This window comes from Macrotis lagotis, chromosome 3 (assembly GCF_037893015.1).
Source record: "Macrotis lagotis isolate mMagLag1 chromosome 3, bilby.v1.9.chrom.fasta, whole genome shotgun sequence".
Lineage (NCBI taxonomy): Eukaryota > Metazoa > Chordata > Mammalia > Peramelemorphia > Peramelidae > Macrotis > Macrotis lagotis.
Genome location: NC_133660.1, coordinates 281,365,631 through 281,386,977, shown reverse-complemented (window position 1 = coordinate 281,386,977; position 21,347 = coordinate 281,365,631). Strand labels below are relative to the sequence as shown.

The 21,347-nt window shown below is 40.1% G+C and overlaps 1 long non-coding RNA gene across 1 annotated transcript in view; it reads right to left on the bottom strand.

The window, feature by feature from the left end:
- Window positions 1–8,905: 8,905 nt before the first annotated feature.
- Window positions 8,906–21,347, bottom strand: part of LOC141516616 (uncharacterized) — a 31,389-nt gene continuing 18,947 nt past the window's right edge. Inside the window, exons 3-4 of the long non-coding RNA XR_012476767.1 lie at window positions 20,990–21,139; window positions 8,906–9,893 (exon numbers count right to left, since the gene is read on the bottom strand). This is a non-coding gene — a long non-coding RNA (uncharacterized LOC141516616). The remainder of the gene's footprint in view (window positions 9,894–20,989; window positions 21,140–21,347) is intronic.

The window sequence follows — 21,347 nt, the reverse complement described above, 5'->3', positions numbered from 1 at the left end:
ATCTCCTTCAGTTTGGGGTGGTCATTACCAGGATGACTTTCACCCATAAGTTAATGGTAAAGCCAAGAGAATTAACTTTCATGTCTAATCCACATTTTTTTCTGTTATGTAATTTTAACCCTTTGTTTTAAGGTTCTTCTCATTTCAGGGTTTGCAGCTTTTTCTTTCTTGTGATTTTTGCCTTTTCTTCTGATTTTTCTTTCACGGCATTGCTAACATGGAAATATATATATAACATGATTGTGCAAACATAACCTGTATCAGATTTCTTGCTGTCTTAGGACAAAGGAAGGGAAGGGCAGGAGGGAGAAAACTACAAAAACTGAATGTTGAAAACTGTCTTTACATAGAATTGGAAAAAAATTATTAATTAAAAAAAAAGAAACCTTGAGCAAGCAGATTTCAGAAAAACATGGAAAGACGTATATGAATTGATGCTGAGTGAAGTGGCCAGAACCAGGAGAACATTGTGCACATTAACAGCAACATCGTACAATTATCGACAATTTTAGCCTAACCTCTTCTCAACAATACAGTGATTATGTAAAGATGGATAAATTGCCTTCTGTGGAGGGTGGGGGGAGGGAAGTAAGACCAGGTGAAAAATTGTCAAACTCAAAAGAAATAAAATCTTAAAAAAACTACAGTGATCACAGACAATTCCAAATGACTTGTAAAGGAAAATACCAGAAAAAGAAGTTCGAATACTGAACAAAGCATAGTATTTTCACTTTTTAAATTCTTTTTCTTTTTTTTCTTTCTCGTGGTTTTTTCCTTTTAGTTCTGATTGTTCTCTCACAAACCAACTAATGTGAAAATCAGTTTAACATGATGGTCTATCTATAATATATATCAGATTAGTTGCTGTCTTGGGGAGGGAGAAAAATGAGGGACTACCCTGGGAGACCTGGTATGGACAATGCCATCGACATCCAGAGGGGAAAAACAAATCTGAATGCATACTATGTCACTTTTTAAAAATTCTCTTCAAATTTTCGTTCCTAAAAAAAAACAAAAACAGAAAAATTTTCGTTCCTATCTCAGGGTTATCTTTCTTTCCCTTTAGTCTTAATTCCTCTTACACAAAATGACTAATATGTAAATATGTACAACTATTACCAGACTGTGCACTGCCAAGGGAAGGAGGGAGGAAAGGGAGGGTGGTAGACAAATGTATAACTCATGAATTTGCAAATGGTTGAATGTTGAAAAACTACCATCACACATAATTAGAAAAATAAAATATCAATTAAAAAAAGAAAAATGTGGAACTCTTACAAAGAATGCTGAAAATTATCTTTACATATAAATGAGGGAAATATAAAGAAAAATAAAAGAAATTAATTTTTTAAAAATTTCCTTGTATTGGTCATTCATTTTGGCAAAACTAAATTGGGTTCCTACAATCAGGATGATTTAGAGGCAATTATGCGGTGTCATAGTGGATAGAGTGTCAAGTCTGGAGTCAGGAAGATCTGAGTTCAAATCTAACCTCAGACATTTACTAATTGTTCGTCCCTGGGCAAATTGCTTAACCTTTGTTTGTCTCAGTTGCCTTACCTATAAAACGAAGCTAATAATAGTGCCTACCTCTCAGAGTTTTTATGAGGAGCAAATGAGATAATATTTAAATTTCTTGACCTAGGACCTAGCACACAGTATAAATGTTATAATGATCCTTTGGTATACAAGGCCTTATCTTGGGTGCTTGGGTTTCAAAGATGACATGAGACACTCCTTGCCCATTTTGACCTAGAAAAGGGAATGAGGCAAGAACACAGAGGAATATAAAGCATAATGGCTTCTTGTCCAAAAAACTGTCAAGTGAGTAAAGCATTCTAGAAGGCAGAATCAGGTGGAAGACATCATGAAGTCAGACAGACCGGATGTAAGGGGAAACAATTCAACGTGTCCCAGAATGATTGCAGAATCTCAGGAGACCATCCTATCTCTTAGGCTGTCTTCCCTATAGTCCATGGGACCTTTCCCATCCCTTTTCTGAACCCTTCGAAATCTCCTTTTCACAAACTAATGGTGCTTAGTTGAACTCCAATCCCCCACATTCAGAGATGCCCCTGTCATTCTTCAAGCTGCCTATTTTGCTTTTGGACTTCTTCAAGCCTTTTTTTCCTCAGGAGACTTGTTGGGAAAACTTATCATCCCTCTACTATTTGGGCTAGCCTAGGGGAAGGTGGAGAGACTTGTGAGTTGGATGAATGTGGGAGGTAGAGTGCCCCATGGTCAATATAGGGGCAATGAGAGAATGTTCCCTTCCCTTATCTGGGTCAGCCACCACATAATGGTAGCCTGACTTAAACTTTGACTGATGGCTCTCAGATATTTGTCTTTGAAGGGCCTCTTTCAATTCAATCAGGGAAATTTTTTAAAATCTTTCACCAAGGGGTAAGAGGATATTGACACTTTATTCTTTTTCCTTTTTAATTAAAAATTGTTAAAAATTTATTTTAAGGTTAATTGTTATTTATTAAATATATTTTAATTAATAATAAATTATTTATTATCCAATAATTTATTTATTTTTAAAATTTAAACTTAATTTTCTTTTGAAAATTCTTAATTAAATTCAATTTTTAATCTTATTTTCAGCTTCAAATTCTCTTATCTTTCTTTCCCCACTGAGAAAGAAGGAAAAAATCTGTAACAAACAGTGAATAATAATGAAACAAAACTCATTTCCACATTAATCGGTCAATTAGTATATAAACATTTATAAAGCTCCTACTATGTGTCAAATATACAAAGAAGGATCAAAGATAGTAGTCACTCTCAGGAAGCTCATGATCTAATGGGAGAGATAATTTGCAAACAAATCTGTGCAACAAGGTAGAGATTGGATAAATAGAATTTATAATAATAATTATTTATTTCTATTGTATAATATATACATATATATCTATAGATATATAGATATATATGTTGTAGCTGCCTTCTCTACAGTATTACTAACCTCTCTCCATAGTGCTTCAGGTTCTTTTAGCTACCAGATCTACTCATCTCCACTTCATATTCATAAGAGATGTATCTAGGTCATACCCATGTGACCTGATGATTTTCCTACTTTCTTCATTTTAAGTTTGAATTTTGCAGTAAGAAACTCATGATCTGAACCATAGCCAGGTCCAGATCTTATTTTAACTAACTGTTTAGGCTGCTTCTCCATTTTTTGGCTCCAAAGAATATAATCAATCTGATTTCTTTTTTTTTTGTATTTTTAAAAATTATAATTTATTTTTCCAACTACATGCAATGGTAATTTTCAACAATCTTTTTTTTTTAATTTTACAATTTTTCCCCTAATCTCACTTCCCTCCCCCACCATAGAAGGCAGTCAGATAGTCTTTACCTTGTTTCCATGCTATATACATTGATCAAAATTGAATGTGTTGTGAGAGAAATCATATCCTTAAGGAAAAAATAAAATATAGGAGACAGCAAAATTACATAATAACTTTAAAAAAATGAAAGGGAATAGTCCTTGGTCTTTGTTCAAACTCCACAGTTCTTTCTTTGGATACAGATTGTATTCTCCATTACAGATACCCCCAAATTGTCCCTGGTTGTTGCACTGATAATTCGAGTGAGTACAATAATCAATCTGATTTCTATATCAGCCATCTAGTGATGTCCATATGTAGAGTCACCTTTTGGGTTGTTAAAAGAGAGGTTTGCTATAACCAGATGGTTATCTCAACAAAATTATTAGACCCTGTCCTGCTTCATTTTGTACTCCAAGGCCAAACTTGTCTATTATTCTAATTATCTTTTGGTTTACAACTTTAGCATTCCAATCCCCTATGATGAATGTGGTAAAATGGTGTCATTTTCTAGGTGTTATAGGTCATCATAGATTAACTTTGACCTCTGGCATCAGTGATTGGAGCATAGGCATATTGCTGTGATGTTGAATGCTTTGTTTTGAATTCAAATAGATATTATTTGGTAATTTTTTAGATTTGATCTCAGTCCTGCTTTTTCTCACCCTTTTATCGATTACCTGGATTATTTCATTTCTCCTAAGGGATTCTTGCCCCCATAGTAGTATATGTAGTGATTAGCTGAATTAATGGAACCAAATATGTCAATGTTTAATTTTTTTCATCTTCTGTTTGACCACGTCCAGCTTACCTTGGTTCATAGATCTTACAACATTCCAGACTCCTATGCAATAGTGATCTTTATAGCATTGATGTTCCTTTTGTCACCAGACGCAATCCACTACTGAGCTTCAGTTTTGGCTTTGGTCCAGTTGCTTCATTAGTTTTGGAGTTACTTGTAGTTGTTCTCTGCTCTTCCCCTAAAATCTGTTGGATATCTTCAGACCTGAGGGACTCATCTCCCAATGGCTCCTATCATTTTAATACTGTTCCTGAGGTTCTCTTGGTAAAGATATGGAAGCCAATTGGTCATTTCCTTCTCTTTTTCTTTTTCTTTTTTTTAGGTTTTTTTTGCAAGACAAATGGGGTTAAGTGACTTGCCCAAGGCCACACAGCTGGGTCATTATTAAGCGTTTCCTTCTCCAGTGGATCACCTCTTGTCAGAACTCTCTATTATGACCTGTCCATCTTGGGTAACCCTACATGGCTCAACTCATAATTTCATTGAACCACACAAGCTACTCCACCATAACAAGGCAATGGTCCAAAAGAGGGATCTGCTCAGCCTTAATGGACTTGCTCATTCCATCAATGCAACAATCAGGCACAATTTGAGGCTATCGGTGATGGAGAATACCATCTGTAGCCAGAGAAGAATTGTGAAGTTTGAACAAAGACCAAAAGCTATTACCTTTAATATAAAAAAAAAACTGTTATTATGCAATTTTGCGATCTCTTATACTTTATGTTTCTTCCTTAAGGATATGATTTTTCTCTCATCACATTCAGTTTGGATCAATGTAGAACATGGAAACAATGTAAAGACTGGCAAATTGCCTTCTGTGGGGGGTGGGGTGGGGGAGGGAAGCAAGATTAGGGGGGAAATTGTAGAATTTTAAAAATAAATAAATAAATTTTTAAAAATAAATAAAAATGGGGAGGCTAGGTGGCGCAGTGGATAGAGCATCGGTCTTGGAGTCAGGAGTACCTGAGTTCAAATCCGGCCTCAGACACTTAATAATGACCTAGCCCTGTGGCCTTGGGCAAGCCACTTAACCCAATTGCTTTGCAAAAGCCTAAAATAAATAAATAAATAGACAAACAAACAAATAAATAAATAGATGAATGAATGAATGAATAGATAGATAGATAAATAAATGAACAAACAAACAAATAAATGAATGAATGAATGAACGAACAAAGGAATAAATAAATAAGTAAATGAATGAATGAATAAATAAATAAAAATTAAAAAGAAGACAAAAGAGGTATCTGCCCCTTACTTCCTGTGATTCAAAATCATTTCATAAGCTAAGGTAGAGAGGAAATCATCCCCACTCCTATACTACATAAACATAAACCAGACTGGATGATCTCTAAATGTCTAAATCCAAGATCCTATAAAATGGAGAAATTGCTCAGAAATCTGGATGAAAAGCTAGACTAGACACATCCCTGAATGGGAGGGGAAAGAGGTTTTGCTGGAAACAACTAATTGTGAAAGCTTTGAAGGACAATTTATTTATTTATTTTTGTTGGGGGTTTTTTTAGAAAGATTTTATTTATTTTGAGTTTTACAATTTTCCCCCCATTCTTACTTCCCTCCCCCACCCCCCCCCACCCCAGAATGCTGAAGGACTCTTTATTAAGACTGACCACAGGTGAGATAAGGATGTTTTTTTTAAAGTGAACCTTAGCGGCGCTAGGTGGCGCAGTGGAATTTGACCTGAGACACTTAATAATTGCTTAGCTATCTGACTCTAGGCAAGTTACTTAAACCCATTGCCTTAAATAAATAAATTTTTTTAAAGTGATCCTTGGATCTATGGAGAGGGAAGAAGTTTATGACCAAACAAGAAATAGAAACTATTATTAATGGCAAAATGGATGATTTTGACTATATTAAATTAAAAAGGTTTTGTACAAATAAAACCAATCTAGGTTAGAAGGAATGCAGAAACCTAGGGAACAATTTCTACAGTGAGTGTTTCTGATAAAGATTTATTTCTAATATATATAGCGGGACAGCTAGGTGGCGCAGTGGCTAGAGCACCGGCTCTGGAGTCAGAAGTACCTAAATTCAAATCTGGCCTCAGACACTTCATAATGACCTAGCTGTGTGGCCTTGGGCAAGCCACTTAACTCCATTGCCTTGCAAAAAAAAAAACAAAAAAACAAACAAACCTACAATATATATAGAGAGAGCTGAATCAACTTTATCAGATTATAAGTCATTCCCGTAGTCAAAGGATAGGAACAGGCAAGTTTTCAGATGAAGAAATAAAATTTATTTATAGTCACATGAAAAAATACTCTAAATCATTATTGATAAGAGAAATGCAAAATAAAGCAACTCTGAGGTGCTACCTCACTGCTATCAGATTGGCTAAGGTGACAAAAAAGGTAAATGATCAGTGTCAGAGAGAATGTGGGAAAAATGGAACATTAATGCCCGGTTGGAGGAGTTGTGAATGGATCGTCATTCAGGAGAGCAATTTGGAAGTATGACCAAAGGGCAATAAAACTGTTCATACTCTTTGATATAGCAATATCATTGCTTGGTCTATGTCTCAAAGAGATCATAAGAAATAGGAAAAGTCTCACATGTTCAAAAATATTTGTAGTAACTCTTTTTGTAGTGGCAAAGAATTGGAAATTGAAGGGAATGCCCATCCATTGGGGAATGGCCAAACAAGTTATTATTTATGAACACTATAAAGTATTATTGTTCTGTAAGAAATCTTGAGTGATTAGACTTTAGAGAAGCCTGAAAAACCATGCATGAATTGATGCGGAGTGAAGTAAGCAGAACCCCAAGAATATTATACACATTAACGACCTTATGAGAAGAGCCAATATGATGGACGCAGTCCTCTCAGGAGATCAAGGACAATCCTGAGAGGTCTGGTAAGGAAAATATCAGCCAATTCAGAGAAAAAAACATTTGATTCTGAATGCAGAGCAAATCATCCTATGTTCAATTTTTTAAAACTTCCTTTATGTTTTTCCTTTCTTTCTCATGGTTATTTCCTCCTTTGTTCTAATTCCTCTTTCACAACATGACTAATATGGAATTATGTTAAACATGATGGTACATCTACAACTTCAACGATTATTTGCTGCCATGGGGAGGAGGGAGGAAAGGGAAGATGGCAAAAGACTGTGGAACTTGCAAATAAATAAATGTTCAAAACTATCTTTTCATGTAACTGGAAAAGTTAAATAAAAATTTCAATTAGAAAAATGAAATTAAAAAAAAAACCAGGAGTAATCCTGCAGGAAAACAAGAATCTGAAGTGTTCCTTTTTTTTTAAAAAAAAAAAAAGTGGTTTTGATGGGAAAAGGAAAAAAGAAGAGCATTTATAAAGGCAAAGGGATGATCTGGGTGACCTCAGGAGGGTGAAGAAAGAATGTGATAGTGCAAAGAGGAAGAGAATGACCAATGTACACTTGGAGCTGAGAAAAAGATCTAAGGCCCTGCTTGGGGAGGAAGGATAGGGCCCTCTAAGTAGGAGGCAGCTGTTTGTCTTCAGAAAGGTTCACAGTAACAGCAATAATAATATTGTCATTTTTATTATTGACTTTGGATAGATTGCAAGCTTATGTCACTAAAGCCAATGAGGAAGGCACGGCAGGCATTATTATCTCTATTTCATAGATAATGGATCTAAGCTTCTGAGATGCTAAGTCATTTTCCCATGCTCACATTGTAAAGTAAAATTTAAATCCAGTTCTTCCTGATCCAGTGTCTAACGTGGTTCCTCTACTCTGAAGGAAATATGACTACATGTCATGAGCTGAGGAAAAACCCAGGAAATGTCAGCTAAAGATGAATGGGCAGCTTTTCATCAATGTAATAAATACTAGAAAACCCACAGGGTAGGGAATCGGGGCTTGAACCAGAACTTATCAAACCAGCTAACTGTTGCCTACAGCTGTTGATTCATGTAGGCCCCAGTGGTATTGCCTAAGGATTCTAGAAAGCATTGCTAAAGAATAATTATGAAGTACTGGGCAAGATGGTGAAGACCTTAGATTAATTATACTCAGGTGGGTGTGATCCTCACTGTTTCCAGCAAAAGTCAAAGGCTTCAGCAGAAAGGAAAAAAGAAAAGAATAGAGCTGGGAAGGAGACAGTTTATTAAGCACAATGTCTGAAAACAGGATGTGAATTTCCAAATCATGGCTTAAAAATATTGGCAGGATGAGCTCCTGGACAGAGATGGAGAACATCTAATGGGGGCTACTAAGAATGTACCAATTCAGGGGCAGCTAGGTGGCATAGTGGATAAAACCCTGGCCCTGGAGTCAGGAGTACCTGGGTTCAAATCCGCTCTCAGACACTCAATAATTACCTAGCTGTGTGGCCTTGGTCAAGCCACTTAACCCCGTTTACCTTGGAAAAAACCTAAAAAAAAAATCCCCAAGAATGTACCAATTCTTGCAAATCTGACCAGAGGTTCTAAACTGAAAAGGGCAGGAGAGAGAAATGCTAACAACAGTAGGAGAAAAGATCAGACAAAATCCACCAAAGGAGCCAGAAAACATCCATGGTCTCAGATGTTTGCGAATAGCAGTACTAAACAGAGTTAATAAGCAAGGTCAACAAAGAATATTCAATGTGACCACATCTGTGGGACATGGGGGATTGGATCCATGACTGGAATGGAATCTCTAGGAGGGTATACCTTATTTAAGTGGAAAACCTTCTTGGAGAGGGAGGGTAGCATTATACATACATACACACACACACATATTCAAACATAAATAGCATTTTATTTTTCCCCAATTACATTTTTTAACTTTTCTTTTTTCCAATTACATGCAAAGATAGTTTTCAACTTTAGTTTTCAGCTTTAGATTTCCATATTTTTCTACCACCCTCCCTTTCTTCCCCCTCCTTGGTGGTCATATATATACAATTGTTAAACATAATTCCATATTAGGGATATTGTGAGATAGGAATTAGATCTAAGGGGGAAAAGAAACATGAGAAAGGAAAAATATAAGACTTTAAAAAGTAAACATAATATGCTTTGCTCTGCATTCAGAATCCATGAAGTTTGGGGTTTTGTTTTGTTTTTCTGGAGGTGGATATCATTTTCCAAAACAGGATTTGTCTTTGATCACAGAACTGTTGAGAGGAACTGCATCCATCATAGATGAACATCTAACAATGTAGTTGTTAATGTGGACAATGTTCTCCTAATTCTGCTCACTTCACTCAGCATCAATTCATGCAAGTCTTTCCAGACTCTTCTAAAGTCCAGCCAAGTAGTATTATATTTTAAAAGGTAATCACCAAATGTTCTTTTTTTTTTAGGTTTTTGCAAGGCAATGGGGTTAAGTGACTTGCCCAAGGTCACACAGCTAGGTCATTATTGAGTGTCTGAGGCCGAATTTGAACTCAGGTACTCCTGACTCCAGGGCTGGTGCTCTATTCATTGACTCACTAGCTGCCCCTATAATCATCAAATGTTAAAAAACCCAGGAACCACATAGAAAGAATTTGGTTAGTGTTCAGTAAAGGTAGAAACAAGTCAGTATCATTCCGGGAGTATACTATAGATGAGACAGACAGAAAATAGCAAAAGATGAGAAGTGGGGGCAGCCCTGGCGGAATGCCAATAGTAGCCATTCTCAGCTGCCTGTCCCTGATGGTTCCATAAACTCCCAGTAGGAGTCTTCCCAGGGTGCTGAATGTCTTCCTCCCATTCTCTTGAATTTTGGGCAATACACATGGAATGCAAGGATGATGGAGCTGTAGCAATTGATAATCTGAAATGAGATTAAGAGGTGTTATAGGGGCGGCTAGGTGGTGCAGTGGATAAGTGGAGAGGATAGAAAGATGACTGCATCTTAAGAGCCCACTCCCATACTTGTAATGTCAGCCATAGGGAGAGCCACTGGTGTGGACACTCCCTCCTCTAATGAGGATGGGCCAGTTCTCTCCCACTTTCCATCTCACAGTGGCAGGAGTCACAGAGATTTCAGGTGATTTGCTCAGGGTCAGACAACTGGTATGTGCCAAAGGCAGGATTTATATCCAAGACTTTCTGTCTCTGCACATGAGCAGCATAGGATGTGGGAGAAAGAACCAACAAGTCAACCATCATCACAAAGACTTCTCTGACAATGTGTCTAGTCTGTCCTTGATTTAACACATGATTTAGCTGTCCTTCCTTTCCCTGAGACAGTTTCCCAACTAAAAGACCTGCTACACAGACCATTTCTTGGTCCCCATGACAGGTCAGGATATTAGCATAAGTGATATCTCTGAGCCTCTTTACAGACCCTAAAGTCACTCCTCCTCCCCTCTCCCATTCACAAACAAGAGACACAAAACCTCAACTTTGTTCTATGGAGGTTAGGAGATTAAATTTCTTTGGTGTCTTCCACCATCCAAGAGCAGATGAGTCAAACCTCTATTGTTCAGTCCCCTATTCACCAAATGGCATCATGGATTATAGTTTGTGCCACGACTCCAGGACCTGTCTGATCTTGTCTGTAGGCAGGTTGGAGGATTATCCAGGGAGAAGAGGTACAGCCATTAGGCCAACTTTTCATTTGACTTCTGTCCTCTCAATTGTTTGAATACCCTAAATAGCAGACTCAGGAAATGCATTTCTAACAAACAAATATTCAAGACTGACTTTTCTTTTCTCAGTATAAGAAGTCCAAGTTTCTTCATCTCCAGTGGTGGGGAGTAGGTTTAACCCCCCACCAGGCATCACAGAGGGCAGAACAACTCATCGTGGCTATTGGGAGGAAGCTCCTGTTAGATGATACCATTGGTCACCACTCGCCAAAGGGATTGATTATGGTTTAATAACAAAAAGAGTCTTTACTGCCTTGTACTTCAGCTACACTTCAGCTACAAAAGGAAAATCAAAACCCTATCTTCCTAAGATTTGTATTTTACTTCCAAAAGCAATCACAGCCCGGCTAGACTCCATGTCCCCAAATACTCCAGCTGACTGCCAAAACTTGTGGGGTCCTAGGCTCTGTTCAAAGGAGAACTGAGGAGGACAGAGTTTCTCAATGCATTAGCTCTTCTGAAAGTGCCTTAGCAAACATGGATGCTTTGATGGGTCAAATTCCAGATCATCCTGATCTCTGAAGCTCTACTCGGTTAACCCCAAGTCTGCCAATCCCTCAGCATACACCCCTATGCTGGGGGAGGGGAGATTGGTGGCATCTACCCAAACACAGCAGCCTTAACTTCTTTAGTCTCCTATTGGGAGGGCATCCCAGAAGTGCCCCGTTGATCCTCCAGCCAATTGGATACATCTGGATGGGTTCTGTTCTGGCTCACGACTCCTCTCATTCCTATCTGAGCCTAATTCAGCCAGACTGGAAAACCTAGAGAAATCATTAGTTGGGATTCTGAGCCTTCTGCCAGATTCTGGGCTCCAATGAACACCCGCAGGGTAGACTTCTCCATTAGGCACCCATCTTTGGGATGTGGTTCTTCTCTAGTAATGCATCAAACAAGATTTTATTTGATTTCTGTCTCTACAAAGGTCAGAAGCTCTCATTCTGGGAAGCCAAGGCTAAGATTTTCAGAATTTCTACCCAAATATCTTCAGCATTTCAGAAGGTTCTGGGTGTCCCATTCCCCCACCCCAACTGCATCTGAAAAGATTTGCCTCCTACTATTCAAATAAAGACTTTCTTAGATGTGCAGAATCTCTTTAATCTCCCTCTCAGAATCATTCCTATCATTGCCCTATTATTTCCTGGGCAGTTAGGTTAGCCCTTCTCTTACTCCACAGATGCCCCAGCTGAGCCAGTGGCTCTCCATCCTGCTCCTTGGTGGGAACACCACCTTGTCCTAAGGATGTCATTCCCTTCACTAATAGACAGATTCCTACTGCCCTATCCCTCCATAGAAAAACTGCATCAAGAGTTCTTCCGGTTTCTGTCCTAATTAGACTATAACCATACTATCCCAATGTTTAGTTCTGGTTAGGATGGATGTTGATAAACCATGGCATGCCCAGGGGAGGATGACCAGGATGATGAAGGCCTGGAGACTATGCCTCATCAGAATTGGCTAAAGAGACTGAGCAGCTAGGTGGTACTGTATGGATAGAGTACTGATCCAGAAGTGAGGAACATTCATTTTCTTGGGCTCAAATCTAGCTTCAGATACTACTGAGCTATGAGAATCTTGTCAAATCACTTCACCTTGCTTGCCTCAGTTTCCTCATCTGTAAAATGAGCTGGAGAAGGAAATGACAAACCATTCTAATGTCTCTCCCAAGAAAACTCCAAATGGAGTCACAAAGAATCTGAAATGACTAAACAACAACAAAGGAATTGAGGATGTTTGGACTGGAGAAGAGATCTCAGAAGGAAGACAGAAACCTATCTTCAAGTATTGAAAGGGCTGTCCAGGGAAGAGAGAAATTTGGTCCCACAGGACAGAAACAAGAGTTTTGCAAAAAGACCAGTCAGCTTCAATGGAAGAGGTCTCCAGTCCAGGTTGAGTGACCCCTTGTCAGAAATGTTATAAAGAAAATTCTTATTGGGGTGAGGGCCTGGATCATGTGGCTCCTGAATTACCTTCCAGTTCTTAAAAAATGCAATTCTAGGATGCCAAGATGGACCTTTCTAAAGAGTTGTCATCACTGAAGTTCAGATCTCAATTTTGGGGAGGAAAAATGGGAAAAGGCAAGGACCAAGTAGACATTTCCATTCTCTTCCTTGATGGTCTCCTTGAGAGCAGGGACTCTTTTCCCTTTGTTTGCATGTAGTTCATCAGGCTGGGATTCCTACAGGAATATCATTAACTGGGGATTCTGAGCCTTCTGCCACTTTCCCAGTTCCCAGTATTTCCTGGCTATGCAGGAGGTACTTAATATGTTCATTGACTGATTGATTGTTTCCTAATCCACACATTCATTCAGTTCATTCATTTATTCAGCAACCATTTATTAAGTGCCAGATACTTTATTAGGAGAATTAAACAAACAGTCCTGCCCTCAAGGAGCTTATATTTGAATGAGGTAGGCAACATGTGCACATAGAAATAAATATGAAATATAAATAAAAATCAATACAAAGTGAATGTATAGAGAATAAGAGCCACTGGCAATGGGAAGAATCAGGGAAAAAGACCCCACATAGCAGGTAATGCTTGAGCTGAGTCCTGAAAGTATCCAGAGAGTCTAGTCTAGTCAATTAAACAAGTGAAACAGTGGATTATGAGTGTCTTTGTATGAGCTGGTGTGTGTGTGTACGTGTGTGTGTGTGTGTGTGTGTGTGTACATAGCATATTTCTGAGACCAGGCTAGATACAGAGCCAAAAAGTGCACCTGGAGATAACTACAACAATCACAGATTCATCTTACTCATTTTCTCTCAGGGCTCAAAGGCAGCCTAGAAGGTATATTCTGGAATATAGTCAGAAATGACAAAAAAAAAAAACCAAGCCAAATTCGTTGATGAGGTCAAGTCCCTATTTTTCCCAGGAGCTCCGCATCAATTTCAATCAACTTAAATCACTGGATTTAGTAATTAAGCATTAATGGCCCTGTGTTTTATAAATATAATATGATAACATGAAATAAGTTGTTGGGGTTTTTTTGTTTTTTTAAGTTTTTGCAAGGCAGTGGGGTTAAGTGGCTTGCCCAAGGCCACACAGCTAGGTCATTATGAAGTGTCCGAGGCCCAATTTGAACTCAGGTCCTCCTGACTCCAGGGCCGGTGCTCTATCCACTGCACCACCTAGCCGCCCCCATGAAATAAGTTTATAAGCAGGAAAATAACCATGTCTAACAGTTGTGGATTTAGTAATGCTGCTCCCATCTTGAGCCCTCTCGCCTTCAGGAGAAGCAGAGGAAAAAGGGATTGAGATCTAAGTCATGATGAAATTTTTCCAGCAATGACTTTTGGGAAAAGATGATGAAAAAAAAAGCTACAGACTGAACTTTGTACGCTTTCATCAGTTCCCCTCCTTAACAACACTGCTACTGCTACTGCTGCGGCCGCTACTGTTCATTTAGGTTCCTGGACACAGGCCACTTAATTCTTCCTCCAGAAATCTCACCAAGCCAGTCCAGTCAGCACCTTGGGTTGGATGTGAGAATACACACCTCCACTTTCTCCTGCTCTTAGTCGCTAGTCAAGGCAGTACCCACCCTTGCTCTGCTTTTTATCATATGGCAGCCAAATACACTGCAGCCCAACAAGTCTCTGTGAACTCTGGTTCTCCAAAGCCTTTTTTTTACTCTAAGGAGAGAGGAGCACCTGGATCTCATCAAGCTGGGGTTACCTAAGAATATATTAAGCACCTATCAGGACCTGGGAATACAAATAGATATAGGACTTGATATCCAGCAGGGATTAACAGGAATATAATCCCAGAGGAAAGCCACTGGGTTGAGGTAGGTCAAGAAGGACCTGTTATAGAAATATGGGATTTAAGATGTATCTTGAAGGAAACCAGGAGGTGGAAGTGAGGAGGGAAAACATTTGAGAGAACACTGTAAAAGCTGTAAGTCTTGAGAGATGTTTTACCGTGTGCAAGGAATATAGAGATTTATGTCACTGGATTTTAGAGTATGAGAAGGGATAGGATAAGAAGTGTGAAGGGCAAAAGTGCTGACTTGTCAGAAACATAGTGTTAAATTAGTCTCAGCCACAGGCCTCACTTTCTATTTCTCAAGAATCAGGTGAGCGTGAGAACCTGGATCTCCAGCTAAAAAATCCTGTCACCCTAACCTTATGAGATGTAAACAAAGACAGACCCTCCTGGGAACGCTCAGGTACACTCCCTTCTCTTGGGACCATCAAGTTTGACCAGTTGTTGTAAGGGTCTGCAGAAAAGAGGAGGGGGAATGGGTGGTGGTTTCTGTGGCTTTTGAACCCTGCTTCAGCTGGTAGAATCGGTGACAGGGAGATATTGCTTTAACCAAACTGGGAAGGGACTTGACTTAGGACAAAGTAGCTGCAGGTGGACTTTCTCTGCTAAGGCTGACAATATACAATTAGTGCCAGATTGCAGTAGGTACCAGGCCCTTGGGATAGGACCCATGTAATGATGTAATGGTGGCATGTAAACAGTGTAATGATGGCACCTGGGTTAGATGTCATACTGGCAAAATGGATGAAAATCATTGCCAATATATACTCAGTGGAGTGGGAAGATGTAAAGGGGACCTATCCATAGCAGAATGTAAAAAGTATAATCAGAACAATGGTCCCTGATTACTCAGCTCCAAAGTTGGAGATGGGTAAGCGACAGTGGATGGGAAGGATTCTTTATTACCTTTTGGAGTGCCCGAAATAGAGGTGGAGAACCTTGCATTAAGAGATGTAGCTGGGAGGAAGGGCCACAATTGTGGAAATGCCAGTACAAAAATGATGGGCAGATGAGGTGTGACAGAGGCCTTCTAGGGGATCAGGATACAGTATTACCCCGTAACAGAATCTAATCAGACCAGGATTTTCCAGAAAAAGAATCTGACTCTAAAAGGGCATTATTGGGTATGTGGGCAAACAGCCTATACACACCTCCCACTAAATTGGACAGGGATCTGCTATATAGGATTAATTAGACCTAAGTTCTTTAGGTGTTCAATTTTATGATGACATAGGAAACCAGAAACGGAGTATAGATACTTCTCTAATGATAACTGGAGATGCTAATGGTTGGGGGAACGCCTGGCCCCCACAAAGGATAATTAAGGTTTGTGGCCCTGCTACGTGGGCACAAGATGGGAGTTGTGGATACAGGACACCAATCTATATGTTAAATAGAGTCATTAGACTTCAGGCTGTAGTGGAAATTATAACTAATCCAACAGCAAAGGCACTGGACTTATTGGCAGATGAGATCACCCAAACTATGGAAGCTGTACTACAACACAGATTAGTGTTAGATTATCTGTTGTCTGAGGAAGGGGTGTTTGTGGAAAATTGAATTTGTCCGTTTGTTGTATGAAAATTGATGACAATGGAAAATTGGTGAAGGAGATCACCACCAAAATTAGAAAAATAGCCCATGTCCCTGCCCAGACTTGGAACTCTCCCTTTAATACTTCATGGTGGGCTTGGTTCGGAGGGAGCTGGTGGCATCAATTAGTGTGGTATGGACTTCCAGTATTAGGAGTCTTGATAATGCTTCCTGCCTGTATACCATGCATGATATGGCTGGGTACTAGTACAGTATATGAAATCCTCCCTCAAATACTTTTTGGCTGAAGACCAAGCCCAAATGCTGATGTTAAGGAGAGAAGGTTGGACTCCTGTGAGCCGGGATAGTGGAGATGAACAGCATTGTGAGGAGGTATTACCAAAATTCAAGCAGAACAGGGGGTAGAATGGGTGAAAAGTCAGCAGAGAATAGAATAAATAAGAGGAGGGATTGTGAGGGGCAAAGTGCTGCCTTGTCAGAGACACAGTGCTAAATGCCACAGGCCTCAGTTTCTATTTCTCAAGAATCAGGTGAGCGTGAGAACCCGGATCTCCGGCTAGAAAAATCCTGTCACCCTAACCTTATAAGATGTAAACAAAGACTAACTTTCCTGGGAACGCTCAGGTACACTCCCTTCTTTTCGGACCATCAAGTTTGACCAGTTGTTGTAAGGGTGGGCAGAAAAGAGGAGGGGGAATGGGTGGTGGTTTCTGTGGCTTTTGAACCCTGCTTCAGCTTCTGTAATTGGGCTTTGCCTGCTCTCTCTCCTAGAGAGTTAGGAACTGCCCCGCTTCTTGCAAGAACCGAATGAAATGTTAACTCTTTGCTGCCACTTAGAGAGGACTCGGAGGAGTCATTTTGGCTGAGGGTCGCAATAGTAGGGAGGGCTTTAAATGCCAAACAGAGGAATTGTATATTTGTTCCTAGAATTGATAGGGAGTCCCTAATGTTTGAAGAAGGCCACAACATCAGGGAAGAGACATGACAAACACATGAATTGGATTTAAGTGAGGGAGTGCTGTGCTAAGTCACTGGACTCATTTTCTCCTCCAGAATTCATTTGGATCCAGTAACCAGATATGAATCAGGATGACTGGAGATGACCTTGGATTTGAGGCAATCAGGATTAAGTGACTTGCTCAAGGTCACACAGCTATTAAGCGTCAAATGTCCGAGGCCAGATTCAAACTTCCATCCTCCTCAATCCAAGGCCAGTGCTGTAATCACTGCACCACCCAGGGAGTCCCTGGACTTTATTTGATAGAGGGGTGATGTTATGAAAAGACTTAAGCTTTGAGAAGGTCACTTTGGCAACTATGTGGAGAATGGTCTTGAGTGAGATAGCAGCAGCTGACCAACACCCCCCCTTCCACCCTGTCACCCCATCAGCTAAGCCCAGGCATGAGGTAATGAGTGCCTGCACCAAGGGTGGAGGGAGGGCTAGAGAAGAGGAGACATCTGCAGGGAAGCTGCAGAAGAGAGATCAATAAGAGATGTAGCCGAGGTGAAACAGATCAGAGCCATTGCCAAGGCGAAGTGCTCCTGTTTCAGGGGTAACTGATGGCCTTGGCCACAGCCTGGTGATGGGGGGTTCTTGGAGACGCAGAGTGGAGGGTGACTCTGAGGTCGCACACCGGAGAGACTGATAAGGTGGCAGTGCCCTCTAGAGTAATAGAGAAGGGAAGAGTTGGGAGGGTTAGGGAGAAAGAAAACCAGGGTGCTCTGGAGAGGTTTGAGTGTCCTGTAGACAGCTGAATGTGCAATCAGAAGGCTTGAGAAATTAGAGTTCGATTAAATAGATCTGAAAACTATTATCGATGATAATTAAATTCACAGGAACTGATACAATCACCAAAAGAAATAGTATAAAGAGAAAAGAGAAAGGTGTCCCAGGGCAGGATTCCACAGGACACCCACGTTAGCAGCTGTGAATTGGATAGAGATCCAGCTGGGGGGATTCCAAAGAAGTGATTAGGCAGGTTGGAGGGGAACCAGGAGACAGCAGTACCACAAAAGCTTGGAGAGAAAAGAGTATCCTGCAATGTCAAAGGTTGAAATGTCAAACGATTGAAAGTCGTTTAAATTTGGCTTTTCAAAGATCCTTGACTTAGAGACGCTAATTACATTCTCCTAGAAGGCTGAAAGTTCCCCCCACACTTACTGACAAAGCTTTCAACACAAGGATAATTGCAGAAGTAGTCCTTCAAGCCAAGACGGAAGCAATGCACTATTGTCTAAACAAAACAAAATACTAATGAACACAGGTCAGGACTTGCAAGCTAATCTATGAACATCACCTCACTGAATTCCCACAAGTAACCTGTGAATTAAATACTCCTGGTCTCTCACCCCAACCTCTGGGTAACCAGCTCTCACCTCAGTTTCATCTATGAAATAAGGGGAGCGGGGATTAAAATTGTCCAATCTACAATAAAAGAGAGGCCAAGCTCTGAGTCAATAACATTTTATTAAAGGGTCCAGGGTCCCCTCTGATGAAATGAACCTCAGATTTCCCTCATCATCTGAGATGAGGGGGCATCCTTGCAGGATCTTGTTTTTATAGGGATTGATATCCAAATATGCAAAAGAGGCATGGTGAAATGCATTGGATGATAGATCTTACTCTTAGAGTAGCTAGGTGGTGCAGTAAATAGAACATTCTATTGGAGTCAGGAGGACAGGAGTTCAAATGTAACCTCTGACACTTGAACTTACTAGCTGAGTAACCTTGGGCAAGTCACTTCACTTGATTCCCTCAAATTCAGGACCATTTCCAGGTGTCCTGATTCTAACCTGGTCCTAGATGGTTCTGGAAGAGAAAGTAAGGTTGGTGGCTGAGCAAGGCACATCCTCCCCAAATCCAGTTCATGTGTTTGTGCCCATCATTATTGCTATGGAGACTAAGGATAAATCTTTCAAGGGAGCACAGTTTTCAGAGGTGGGCATACTTACCTTGGCAGTACATGGGCTTCCTCCATCTCCAGTCATTATGGCATCCCCTCTCTTGATGACCCATTCAGTATTTGGGGAACCGATTTGTGAATTTTGTTCTCCTTATTATAATTCTCTTCCTAGAGGAATGCATTGGACCTACTGATAAATCAACCTGTCTTGATTCATCATTATATGATCATCTTTTTGTTCCTACCTTGTTGACTTCCCACTGGCTATAAAATGAGGGGTTTGGATTGGGTGGCTTCCCAAGGTCTTTTATGTGTGAGTTGTCCCAAGCTTTTTCTTCTCTCTTTCAGATCTAAGATGCACACCCTCAAAACCACTTTTCTCACCTTCAACAGCTTTCTTTTAAAAAAAAGAGAGGAAGGAAGGAAGGACAGAAGGAGTAAGAAAGGAAGAAAGGAAAGAAAGAAGGAAGGAAGGAAGGAAGGAAGGAAGGAAGGAAGGAAGGAAAGAAGGAAGGAAGGAAGAAGGAAGGAAGGAGGAAATGAGAAAGAAAGGAAAGAAAGAAGGAAGAAAGGAAGAGGAAATGAGAAAGAAAGGAAAGAAGGAAGAAAAGAAGGAAGGAAGAAGGAAAGAAGGAGGGAAGGAAGGAAGGAAGAAATGAGAAAGAAAGGAAAAAAGGAAAAAAGAAGGAAGAAGGAAAGAAGGATGGACAGAAGGGAGGAAGAGAGGAAGGAGATGATAATTGTGAGGAAAATGGGGAAGTGAAGGAAGAATTGTTAGTTTACATTGCATTACATTACATTACATCATATCATATCATATATCATATCATCTCATATATTATATTATATTACATATGTAATAAAGACTGGGGTCTGCCTATTGTTGCTTATGGGCAAGTACATGAATTAAGATAAAAGACTTAACCTCAATTTGATCAAAATCTGAGATTAGGTCAGGTCTTCCCCACCTAGTTCTGAGATTAACCTAGGATCTTCATCCCTCTTTGCAGACACTCAAGGAGCTATTCTTACTCATTTGTATAATGAGAAGGGAGGGCAAAGCTTGGGGATGAATGCATCAATTTGATTTGTGGCCCCAGTCAATGACTGGCACAAAGGGCCAGGAACAAAGTCTTTGGGGGGGGGGGCGTTACAAGGCAAATGGGGTTAAGTGGCTTGCCCAAGGCCATACAGCTAGGTCATTATTAAGTGTCTGAGGCCCGATTTGAACTCAGGTACTCCTGACTCCAGGGCCCATGCTCTATCTACTGCACCACCTAGCCACCCCAACAACATCTTTCAAAGTGCATTTAATACTTAGCAGTTCCATATTTCAGGGCCTATCTCCCCTTGAGAGAAGTGTGCCATTTATTAAATGTCTTACTAAAAACTGTTTTAGTCACTCTGGACTAAGTATTCTCGAGTCATTTATAGCATTTATGTACAATTCAGCTGTAGACCACAACTTCCCAACTCTGTCACAAGCTCCCTTTCCCATCCCCACACTTTGTATCAGCTGATCTCCATGCTGGGAATGCTCCTCCTCTTGGAATCCCAGATGTCCTTCTCAGCTCAGCTCCAGGGTGGTCTCCTTCAAGTTTTTTTTCCTGAACCCCCCCCACACACACATGCTAATACCCTCCTCATATAAATTGCCTTATATCTTCACAGCATTCACAATTTCATAAAATGCTATGAGTGCTATCTTATGACTCATGCATAAATTAGATCTGAAGTAGCTCTAAGCTTTGCTCCTCATCATGTCTGTTGGTTCTCATCCACCCATTTCACCAGAGAAAATCTTCAGATACATGGAGTAGATACCCCCCTAATTCATCAATGAGTTTGAGACCCCAAGGTTACCCTCAGCCTAGTTTAGCCTGTCTGCCAAAATGGTTTTCCTGGGGTGTGGTTGCTGCCCATGCTACAACTTCTTGGAGGCACAGATGAAATTTGTGTGACAGATGAATGTCAAAGGTGAATGAGCAGCCCCGAAAAGGGCTCAGCACCCCTTACCCCAGAGATGCTAGTCCCCACTAAACACTTACCTCACCAGCACACTTTCTAGGATGTCCATATAGATAATGCCAGAGCTAGCTCAGTGTTTGGGAGGTTTCAAAGGAAAGTGTATCAGCAACATTGTGAATTGAGTGAGGTTCTTCTCAGCATTTCAGAGATCAAGGACAACTCCGGGAGATCTGTTATAGACAATGCCATCCACATCCAGAGGCAAAACAAAAAGAAAACCACAGACTCTGAATGTATACTACATTCACGTTTTAAAAACTTGTCTTATAGTTTGCCTTCCTATCTCATGGTTTTCTTTCTTTCCCCTTAGTCCTAATTCTTCTTCCCCAAAATGGCTAATATGTACATATATTAAACGTAAATTTACATGTATAACTA